This window comes from Phascolarctos cinereus, unplaced genomic scaffold (genome assembly GCF_003287225.1).
Source record: "Phascolarctos cinereus isolate Bilbo 61053 unplaced genomic scaffold, phaCin_HiC Scaffold_4;HRSCAF=312, whole genome shotgun sequence".
In the NCBI taxonomy this organism is placed as follows: Eukaryota; Metazoa; Chordata; class Mammalia; order Diprotodontia; family Phascolarctidae; genus Phascolarctos; species Phascolarctos cinereus.
In genome coordinates, this window is record NW_027555847.1 from 250,248,919 (window position 1) to 250,259,813 (window position 10,895).

The 10,895-nt window shown below is 40.1% G+C and overlaps 1 protein-coding gene across 1 annotated transcript in view; it reads left to right on the forward strand.

Moving 5' to 3' along the window:
• ACER2 (alkaline ceramidase 2) overlaps positions 1-4,914 on the forward strand; it is a 46,570-nt gene extending 41,656 nt beyond the window's left edge. The window contains exon 7 of the mRNA XM_020967365.2: positions 4,412-4,914. The gene's annotated coding sequence lies outside the window, so the exon portion shown is untranslated. The remainder of the gene's footprint in view (positions 1-4,411) is intronic.
• Positions 4,915-10,895: the final 5,981 nt, after the last annotated feature.

Genomic DNA, 10,895 nt, shown 5'->3' on the forward strand with positions numbered 1-10,895 from the left:
AATGACCATAATGGCTCAAAATACTATTGATAAATGATACTTCCCGTCTCCTGTCAGATCAGTGATGTCTCATCATCTTGTTACTGTTATCTGAGGTGGTGCTGAATGACCTATATTTTCAAACATGACCAATGGGTGGCTTTGTTTTGCTTGACCATCCATATTTATGGCAAGGGAGGGTTTTTTTTGGGTGGGGGAAGAGAATTGGGGAGAAGAGGGAAACTAGTGATGCTTTGTATTTTAAAGGAAGAAAAAGAAAAGAATATCAAGGAATCATTTTTTTCTCACTAACAATTAGATAAGTTTATTAAACTGTATAGTATAAGAATATTTCCATAATTTATAGATTACATCATCCAGATGTGAAAAAATAACTCCAACCTCTTTTTCTTTCTTTTAGGCAATTGGGGCTAAATGACTTGCCCAGGGTCACACAGCTAGTGTCAAGTGTTTGGTCTGAGGCCAGATTTTGAACTCAGGTCCTCCTGACTTCAGGGCCGGTGCTCTATCCACTGCACCACCTAGCTGCCCCTATCATTTTCTTTTTTTTTAAGATACAAAGGCAGTTGGCTAGGTTCTGGAACTATGAAGGTGGAAAAATGACATCCCTTGAACTTATGAATGAACTTACAATTTTATGATGGAAATATATAAATATGATGATCCAAGGTATATGATAAAGAAGGAAAAAGAGAAGTCCATATCAAGAGAAGAAATTTGAGGAAGGAGAGATGCCCTTCAGGCAGGGGAGGGGAGAGTATTTCATGAAAGGGATGGCACTTGAGTTAGGCCTTGATGGAAAAGAGGAACATTTTAGGTACAAAATACAGCTTACACTAGCGGAAGGGAACAAGCATTTATTAAGCACCTACAGTGTACTAAGCACTGTGCAAAGCACTTTGCAAATATTATGTCATCTGATATTCACAATAACCCTGGTAGCTAGGTGCGAGTATGATCCCCATTTTACAGTTGAGGAAACTGAGGCAAACCAAAGTTACATGACTTGCCCAAGGTCACATAACTATTAAGGTATCTGGGGCTGGATTTGAACTCAAGTCTTCCTGTAGCCAAGCCTAGTACTCTATCCACAAATACTTCAAGGTAGGAGAGGTAAGGATAAGATTGGGGAACAGTTAGTCAAGAATAGTGGTATTGAACTCAAATATTAATAGTATTTGTCTTCTATTATGTTTTTATTTTGTTAAATATTTCCCAATTACCTTTTTAAAAAATAATTTTTTTTTTTTGGCTAGGCAATTGGGGTTAAGTGACTTGTCCAGGGTCACACAGCTAGATAAGCATCAAGTGTCTGAGGCCATATTTGAACTCAGGTCTATCCTGATTCCAAGGCTGGAGCTCTATTCACTGTGTCACCTAGCTGCCCCTTAAAAAATAATTTTTTATTAATGTTTTCTGTTTCTTACATCATCATAGTATCCCATGTATCCTTTCCCCTCCCGCTCCCTGATAGCCATCCCATATGGCAAATAGTGGAGTTTTTCTTATAGAGGAAAAAAAATTGTTAAGATGGATCGATACATTGAGAAAATCCAAAAACATGTGCGGTGTGGACCTCTCACCTCCATCAAAAGGTAGTTTGGAAATGTCTTTTTGTATCTCTTCATTCACCCCAATTACTTTTTAATCTTTTAATGGTCATGCAGCACTCAGGAGTGTTGTTGCCCCATGTTTGACACCTCTGGTCTAGAACATTCTGGGCTAAGGTGGCATAAAAGATATTCTTAAGGGTGTGTGTGACCAGAAGAAAATTTGGGCTGGTCATGTGGCAAGAATAAGAAACAAGAAATGGACAGTAGAGAGCTACACTGGTTCCCTCAAGATAATAAAAGAATGAGAAGGCCTTCAGTCAGTCATCGTTTATTGCTGTTGTTCAGTTGTTCCAGTCATGTCCTACACTGTGACCCCATTTGGGCTTTTCTTGGCGAAGACCCTGGAGTGGTTTGCCATTTCCTTCTCTAGCTCATTTTACAGATGAGGAAACTGAGGTAAACAAGGTTAAATGACTTGTTCAGGGTCACACAGCTAAGTGTCTGAGGCCAGATTTGAACGCAAGAAGATGAGTCTTCCCAACTCCAGGCCTGGCACTCTATCCACTGGGTCACCTAGCTGCCTATCTACAATGCCCAAAGCATTGTAATCATCACTTCATGAATAATATCAGGCTATATCTTCCATCAAAAACATACTCAACAGCTCCTACATCTTAAGAAATCTGTCTCCAGTTATAGAAATCTCCTTTGAACTGGATAAATATAAAATTCTGTTTCTCTGCTTTTTTTTTCTTCCCCTCCTTTTTTATTCTTTGAGCTGTAAGTATAAAATTCTTCATGTGAACCAAGAGAAAATAGAGAATGAAAGGTTTCAAACTTGAATCAGAAGGTCATATTGAACCAATGGATAAAGATTTTACTTACAAATGCATTGGTCTCTTCCAGGAAAGACACTTAGAGCTTAATGCAATTGGGGAGAAAACAGTGGCTGAATAGATTATGAACTTACTGGCATTCTGTAACAAAAGTAAATGCGGAGAATGCATTTAAAGCAATTTACATCAATGAAACACCAGTCTTGATGTACACTTTTGGAACTGCCAAATGGACCACACCAGATTTGTAAAATATCCTAACAAAAACCCATACGATATTCATGGGGCTGATCATCCTGAGGAGTCTATAGAATGATTAACCTTCCTTGCCAAAAAGGAGAGAAAGGATTGATAGATGATCTGAGAGTACATGAAAAACAGGCCAGAAACCTACAGAAATACTAATGGAACAATAATAAAAGCTGATAACAGGTCCATGCCATTGGATTTGTGAAAGGTAACTGAAAGAGATTTACCTCCAGATGAAGTCTATGAAATAACAAAGATCGAAGAATAAAATCAAAAAGCCTTCCATGGGTGACATTTACCAATGATACGTCAACAAAGATGTGAGGAATAAATGACTAAGTCATGTAAGTTTGCTTAAGGAAACAGAGGGGTTATGATGACATTAAAGTCCTGGTCATTATCACCAGAACTTACCAAAGGGATATTGTTAAGTGGTGGGCTAGGTGGTGCACTGGACTTAGAATCCAGAAAACTCATCTTACTAGCAGTGTGACCCTGGGCAAGTCACTTAACCCTGTTTGCCTCAGTTTCCTCATCTGTAAAATGAGCTGCAGAAGGAAATGGCAAACCACTGCAGTATCTCTGCCAGGAAAACCCCAAATGGGGCCATAAAGAATTGGACGTGACTGGAAAACAACTGAACAACAACAATAAATCCCTCGGTAGCTTGGACTTAGTGATCAATGTGCCCCCTTGATCTGGAAAATCCACATAAAATTTTTTGGCCCTCTCTTCATACCAGAAAAGGAGTCTGAATTATTGTGGTATCAAAAGATAAGGCATGTTGATGTTATACAATACCATATATCTATTTTATGCATTTCTGAATTTCTAAACCTTTTCTGGGTTGTCTGCTGGCCTTTGTGTGTGGTCTGCAGCTTCCTCAAAACTCCCAAAAAATTCCCATTTGATTTCTTATACTGACCCATGATATATCAAAACCACAATGGGGAAAGTCCCGATGTGGAAGGGATAATGGCCTTCCACTGTATACAAACAGACAGAATAACAGCAGTTAGATACCGCATTCTGGCCACTGTCCTACCTCAGACTTTAAAACTGGGCCTCCCTTGCTGCCCCACTGTATAGTCATGGGCAGGCCAACAATGAACAGGAGATCAGGACAGAACAGGAGAGCAGGACAGCTGCCTAGGCAGATAATTGCCAAAAACAAAAATAGGGACTGTGGGGTTGAAGGAAAGAGGCACAGACACCCATCTGGTAGCTCTGTTAGGTAAGCAGAAAGTTATGGTACTCATTCCCATAAGGAGTTCTGGTGGGCAAGGAGGTAATTGTTGGACAGCCTGTATAGGAGCTAGTAAAACTATGCCATGACATCTAGGATGAGACAGTGAGGCCCCTTTGGCTCTGCCCAAGATTATGGGATCCCTGTAAAGTCCTCATGCTACTTGTCGATTGAGATTCTGGTGGATGTAGACTTGAAGGACTTCTGGGACCAAGTCCTCCAAAGATGAAGATGAAGTCACCGCTGTCTGCCTCAGTTTTCTCAACTGTAAAATGGAGATCCTAATAGCACTTACCTCCCAGGATTGTTATGAGGATCAGATGAGATAATATTTGTAAAGTGAAGTTATTTAACCTCTGTCTTCCTCAGTTTCCTCAACTGTAAAATGGAGATCATAATAGCATATAATAACATAATAATACCTACTTCCCAAGGCTGTTATGGGGATCAAAGGAGATAATATTTGTAAAGCGCTCACATAGTGACTATTGCAATTAATAAATGTTTTTTTTTCCTTTCCTTCCTAGGCATCAATTCTCTTGCCATGATTCCCTGCCTCACCCCCTGAAAAAAGAAGGTTCCTTCCCCTGTAACAAATAAGTGGAGTCAAGCAAAAGAAATGAATACATTGGCCGCGTCTGAAAATGCCAGGCTCATTCTGTACCTCTCTGACAAGAGGTGGGAAGCACAGTTGGTCTTACAGAGACATTGATCAGAGTTCTGAAATCTTACAGAGTTTTTTCCCTTTATATTATGGGTATAATTTTTCTTCTGACTCAGCAGTTTGACCTCTCCCTATGCCTTACAAGCCATCTATCCCCGAGATTCTCCTGGGTGAGTTTTTCAGATGATAAGAGGATGCCTTTATCACAAACAATTCCAGGTCAGAATGGAATCTAATTAAAAGGAAAAAGAAGCTGGAGGACACATTTGGGTTGCATCAAAGCCATTCAGATAAATCATCCAAGGAGCCCCTAAAGCGCTGGCGGCTCTCTGGAAAATGCTTTAGAAGTGTATCTTTTCTTTTTTTTTTATGGGTCTCTGGTTATTCTCCTCATGGCATGAAGTGACATGTGAACACTATATATAGAAATAGCATGGACCCTAAATTCATTTAATTAAAAGCAGCTAAGTGGTACAGCAGATAGAGGGCCAGCCCAGGAGTCAGGAGGACCTGAGTTCAAATCTGGCCTCAGACACTGTGTGAGACTTTGGGCAAGTCACTTCACCCTATTTGCCTCAATTTTCTCTTCCATAAAATGAGCTGGAGAAGGAAATGGCAAATTATTCCAGTGTCTCTGCTAAGAAACCCCCAAATGGAGTCACAAAGAGTCAGACATGACTGCACTGTCTGAACAACAAAATCAACCACAATGGACTTTTAAATAATGAGCTCAGTGTAGGATATGAAATAGTAAACAGAAATATCTGTTTAAGTAGGTGCTTAATAAATGCTCCTTCTTCTTCTTGTTTGTCCTTTGTTCTCGAAGAGGACCATGACATCAGGAAGGTGATGGAAAGGCAAGGCAAGGCAAGGCAAGGCAAGGCAATGTGGGCCAGGGTCCTGTAGTCCCAGGGCCTGAGTTCCATTCCTGCCTCTGATGATGACAACCGGAGAATGGTTTAATCTGTTTCCTCAACTATTCAGTGAGTGGTGTTGGACTAGCTGAGCTTGAGGCATGTAAGAGGTGAAAGCTGCTAAACATGTTCATTTATAAAGGAAGAGGCCTGAGGCACTCTTGTTACCCTGGATTTATTAATGTTCATTTAAAAATGAACATGTTTAGCAGGTAGCAACTCTTACAGGAACTTTCCTGACCTTCAAAATCGTTGATTTTTTGATGCATTTTAAATGTGTTATCACCCAGAAGAATATAAGTTACTTGAGGGCAAGGGCTGTTTTTAATGTTATCTTTGGATCCCCCGGACCTAGCACAGGGTTGCGCCATAGGGGAGCAAGCCAATCTAGCAACCCCTGTGAGATGCAGCCTGGTAAATGCTCCTACTGGGGCTTCAGTCCCAGCTACTTGTCACTAGAATCTCAGGCACTTCTAAATGGTTCAACATCAGAAACGGGTATGATTTTTATCAGGGAGCAGCTAGGTGGCGCAGGTGATAGAGTGCCAGGCCTGGAGTCAGGAGGATTTTTCCTCATGAGTTCAAATCTGACCTCAGGCACTTACCAATTGTATGACCCTGGGCAAGTCACTGAACCCTGTTTGCCTCAGATTCCTCATCTGTTAAATGAGCTGGAGAAGTAAATGGAAAATCACTCCAGTACCTTTGCCAAGAAAACCCCAAATGGGGTCCCAAAGAGTTGGATACAACTGAACAGATGATTTTATCAATTGAAATGACATTAAAGAAGAGGCATTCTCATCTGCTTTACTGCTGCATCCTAAGGAACCAGGGCATTTTCCATCTGCCTGGCAATGGAAATCTTCCATATGAGTTTTCTCCCCCATTAGAATGTGATCTCCTTGAGGGCAGGGACAGTCATACTTGCCTATTTGTATCTCCAGTACTTAGCTAATTGCTTTGCACATAGTAAACTCTTACTAAATGCTTTATTCATTCATACAACAGATGTCTAACAAATACTTACTAAATTGAATTTCTGTGACCTGTTAAGTCTCAGACTCTTTGTTGACTCTCATGTATCATTTGTAGTCCCCTAGCACCTAGTACACAATGCAGCCAAGAGCACATATTAGGTGGTGAGTAAATACTTGCTGAATGAATGACTAGTTCTGGATGCAGAAAAGATGCAAAAATTATGGTAGTGAATGATGCCTGGCTCATAGTAGGTGCTTAACACATGTTGGTTGATTGATATACACCAATGAAACAGTACACTGAATGAAAGGGCATTTTCCCTATTTGCCTTGGTTGTCGTTTCCAATTTTTAACTTTCATCAAAGAAAATGCTAATTAGCTTTTCTGAAAAGGTTTGTAATCTGGGGATCAGATAAGTTATAGTCACTAATTAATTTTTTTTTGAATGACTAAATGTTGAGTCCAAGGACTTTCCCATTAAAGGGGAAGAAAAGTGGTCAAAAAAGACAGAATTGACCTGAGGGATTCCTGTTATCTTGGATGATTTCTGTTTAGGGGCCAAGTCACACACAAAACATGAAATAACTCAGAAACCTGTTCGCAAAAGACCTACTAACACTACTCACTCCCCTGGGGAAAAAGCTCATTAGCAGCCGCAATTCAAAAGGCAGGCAGCAGATGGCAGTAGCCACTAAGTATAGAAGCTACTTCTCATCCAATCAGCAGAGAAACAACATTGGGGAGTAACAGGTCTGCAGATAATAGCAAATGCTATTTCTATGCACACACCAACCCTGATATTACACCTCTCTCTCCCCTGCAGCAGGCCACTACTTGAGAGGACTGCAGATCTCCTAATTGGTCAATCAGTCAATGCACACACGACTTCTGGTGGAATAGATGGATGACAACAATTTGTTCCAATGGGCTGGAGGTGGCTGAAGCAGATGCTGCCGAGTGCTTAGAGTAGACCTGCCCAACTTGGCAGTGGGTAGGGGCCAAAAGTAAAATAGGCTAAACTTCTTTGGGCAGCAGATAGGTTTTTAGGCTCACTTTCCAAGTAAAGGTAGTAATTAATGATTAAACTATTTTGCAAATAAACCATTTTTTTAAAAAAGGGAAATTTCAATTAATATCGATTAATTACACTTATTTCTTAAGATTTTTATTTATCATGAAATCACATTAATGTCTGAAAAATTACTTTGCTAAATGGTACAAGTTTTAATACATTTTTCAGGTTTTCTTGATGTTCACATTTAGTAACTACAGAAACAGCGAAAAAATATGACTCTCCTCTCAGACTAGAGATAGACTGACCATGATTGGTTTCCTTGGGTCATGTGACAAACAGGAGAGAGTGCGCAGTGGCAACCCACCCGCCAAATTACATGATGGGCACCATAACGACTAGTAGAAGGCAGGTTAAGTGGGGCACAGACAAAGCACATGCTACATTTTTACTTTCTTTTACATCCTCTACATTTTTCGCAAGCCACCCAAAATCTTCTGGTGGCCTGCAAGTGACCCATGGGCCGTATGTTGGTGCAGGCCTGGTTTAGAGCTTGGTCAGGCATTTGAAGATGCCAAGGTCATCCACTGCATCCCAGGTCATCTTGAGTCGCACTGACTTTTGTGTTGCCACCAGACTTTGATGACTGGAAGAGAGAATGAGGCTGACGACTTTGTGCATTCATTTAAATCCAATTCACTCCAAAGTCAAGGTATCACCTGTGATGTCATTAGTCCTTTTTGAAAATGAAGGATGAATAACAATGCACATTTATTAAGTGCCTACTATGTATAAGGCATTGGGCTAAATCTATCTATCTATCTATCTATCTATCTATCTATCTATCTATCTATCTATCTATCTATCTATGTGTACAGAGAGAGAGAGAGAGAGAAAGAGATGCCAGATGCATGACGAAGTCCAATCGGGTGCAGCCAGGTGGGAAATGAAGAGATATGGCGGGCTTGGACCTCTTCCTTAAATGGAGGCTTTGCGAGGAGCTCTTTACTCCACCCCCCAAACAGAGAGGCCGACAATATTGAAGGTACTGATGGGGTCTAGATACCCAGGCTGATTCTATCTTGCAGAATGATGGTAGTCAAACTTGAAGATGGCATTGATTTATGCTGAATCTGGCCAGAGGACAGTTTGACCAGATTATTATTGACCCTCCCTGCCTCCTGAAATTAGAGACAGTATAGCTGCCTGTCTTGGGAACTGGAAGATAGGGCAATAAGGCCTTGCCTAATGGACCTTATGGTCAAAGTCATGGTCTTCCTCTTCCTTCAAGTTTTGTTGATGAGTTTTGGTTTTACTTTACAAACATTTACTGATTACTCCCCCTTGTGAGAAGTCTTTGGTCACAAAATAAAAAATTAAGTAAAACTAATAATATAGTGACCTCATTTGAAAAGGGCATGTAACATTGCATATCTATAGCATCCTCTCCACCTCTCTATTTGAAAAAATAGCAGACGGGGCAGCTAGGTGGCGCAGTAGATAGAGCACCGACCCTGGATTCAGGAGGACCTGAGTTCAGATCTCAGTTTCTTCATCTGTAAAATGAGCTAAAGAAGGAAATGGCTAACCACGCTAGTGTCTTTGCCATGAAAACCACAGATAGGGACTCTTCTTTCACGAAGAGTCAAACATGACCCAACAATAACAATAACAAGGATAATAAATTCCTTCAATGGATGTAAACAAAATATATATGTCTCATTGTGAACCCTAAACTCATCACTTCTCTATAATGGATAGCACATTTTATCCCTGGTTTTCTGCCCACTTTTTTTTTTAAATGAATACCACAATTTATTGTTCTGAAAATTGAGGGTAGGGACTCAGGCTCTGACATTGGCTCTTCCAGAAGAGTGGAACACTATTTAGTAAATTAGCAGAATAAATGCTAATTATTACAGATGTGTAATATGTAATATTACACATCTGTAATATGGAACGATACCTTAAGGATAAAGGTTGAAATAAACACCTGAGTCCCAATCAGCAATCTAATGAAATGTAACAGTTCAAGCTAATGATCATTGTTGAAACATTCTAGCACTGATTGTAAGGCCATATTATTCATCAATTCATCACTTTCCCTTGCTCTGTGCAGGGACAGTCTTTTACCTCTTTTTGCATTCCTAGCATTTAGCATGGTGCCTGGCACACAGCAGACATTTAATAAATGCTTACTGATTGATTGGTATCATGGGAGGTTACTGTATTGATCATAGCTCTTATAAATTTAAAAGTTCTTTGTCTTTACAATGCTGTTTTTATTTTATATATTATTCTCCTGGTTCTGCTCATTTCATCCCTCATTAGTTTACAAAGGTCCTCTAAATTGTTTATTTTTACAATATTGATGCTATAGTAAAATTGGTTTTTCTAGCTTTGCTTACTTCTCTCAGAATCATTCATATGTCTCTCCTTGTCTGTTTTGAAGACATCTGTTTCCTCATTTCTTACAACACAATAATGCTGTCCTTTGACACATTCATACACCACAACTTATTCAGTTATTTCTCAATTGATGGGCATCCCTTTAGTTTCTTTTTAGTTTTCTTTTGCCACCATAAAAAGAGATGCTATAAACATTTTAGTACATAAAGGACTTTTTCAAACTCTTTTTTTTTTAACTTTTTAGGCATTTGGGGTTAAGTGACTTGCCCAGGGTCACACAGCTAGTAAGTGTCAAGTGTTTGGTCTGAGGCGGGATTTGAACTCAGGTCCTCTTGACTTCAGGGCCTGTGCTCTATTCACTGTGCCACCTAGCTGCCCCCCTTTTAAAAAAAATCTCTTGTGTTTAGGCCTAGCAGCAGTATAGCTAGGTCAAAGGCCAGGCAGGCGAGGTCAAAGTAGCCTTTGGTGTTGAATTACAAATTGTTTTCCATAATGGTTGTACCCATTCTCTGGTCTGCTGACAGTGCATCGAATATGCTGATTTTACCACACCCCCTCCAACATTTATCGATTTCCTCTTTTGTCATTTTTGCCACTCTGATTGGCATGAGGTAGAGTGTTAGAATTGCTTTCATTTGCATTTCTCTGATTAGCAGTGATTTGGAGTAATTTTTTTTCAGCTATAAATAGCCTGTATTTTTTGCTTTGAAAACTGGCCCAGGGGTGGGGAACCTGCAGCCTCGAGGCCACATGTGACCTTCTAGGTCCTCAAGTGCAGCCTTTTGACTGAGTCAAGGTTTTACAGAACAAATCCTTTCATTAAGGGGATTTGTTCTGTTAAGTCTGGATTCAAAGGGCTGCACTTGAGGGCCACATGTGGCCTGGAGTTCCTCACCCCTATCTTAGACAGTATATCATTCGGGGAATGAGTCTTTTTTTTTTTTAGGCCAAATTTGAATCAATTCCATCTATATCTATTTCTTATATACTATTACTCCACATTGCTGCCAAAGGGACTCCAGACTTGCTACCCT